The following is a 1211-nucleotide window of genomic DNA, read 5'->3' as shown; positions in this document are numbered from 1 at the left end:
GGGGACAACAGAGGATGAAATGGCTGGATGGCATCACTGACTTGATGGATGTGAGTCTGAGTGAACTCCGGGAGTTGGTGATGGACAGGGAGGCCTGGCGTGCTGCGATTCGTGGGGTCTCAAAGAGTCAGACACGACTAAGCGACTGATCTGATCTGATCTGATGTATGTATATGCGTACAGTTGTGTCCTACTGATTGCGACGCCATGGACTGTGGCCCACCAGGCCTCTCTGTGCACGGGATTTCCCAGGCAAGAATACTGGAGAGAGGGTAGCCATTTCCTCCTTCAGCAATCAATAATCTTGCTTTGCTTCTCTGTATAAGTCATTTTTCCTGGCTCCTATAGGCAAAGTGCTCCTAATCACTTTGGGTCAGGTTTGCTGCTGCTGCTGCTAAGTCACTTCAGTCGTATGTGACTCTGTACGACCCCATAGACGGCAGCCCACCAGGCTTCCCCGTCCCTGAGATTCTCCAGGCAAGAACACTGGAGTGGGTTGCCATTTCCTTCTCCAATGCTGTGAAAGTGAAAAGTGAAAGTGAAGTCACTTAGTCGCATCCGACTCTTAGCAACCCCATGGACTTCAGCCTACCAGGCTCCTCCATCCATGGGATTTTCCAGGCAGGAGTACCAGAGTGCGGTGCCATTGCTTTCTCCGTTGGGTCAGATTTGGCTCTGCCCAATTCGAATAGGTTGTAGCTCCAGTCAACACTTAAAATTGTTAATAGGCCTGAGTTTCTCTTCTACCACATGTTTCCCCTTTCTTGGTTTATTTCCTCTTTGCTGCTGCTGAGTCACTTCAGTCATGTCCGACTCTGTGCTAGAGCACATCTTCTAGGAACTTCTCAAGATAGGGTCATAGTTATTATTTTGAGTTCCTTGTGAGTCTGAACATGTCCTAATTCTTGATGTACACTTTGGTGGGCTATGTATTTCCAGGTTGGTAATCTTTTTCCTGCAGAATTTCTCCATTGCCTTTCAGTCTCTCTTATTATAATTGAGAAGTTTATGGTATTCTGATTTCTGATCTTCAGTATGTGACCTGCTTTAATTCTTTTTGCTTCCCTGGTGGCTCAGATGGTAAAGAATCTGTCTGCAATGTAGGAGACTGAAGTTCAATCCCTGGGTCTGGAAGATCCCCTGGAGAAGGGAAAGGCTACCCACTCCAGCATTCTTACCTGGAGAATTTCATGGACAGAGGAGCCTGGCAG

The sequence above is a fragment of the Bison bison genome, unplaced genomic scaffold (genome assembly GCF_000754665.1).
Source record: "Bison bison bison isolate TAMUID 2011002044 unplaced genomic scaffold, Bison_UMD1.0 scf7180017849655, whole genome shotgun sequence".
In the NCBI taxonomy this organism is placed as follows: Eukaryota; Metazoa; Chordata; class Mammalia; order Artiodactyla; family Bovidae; genus Bison; species Bison bison.
The sequence above is the reverse complement of the archived record's forward strand: the minus strand, read 5'-3'. Positions refer to the sequence as shown.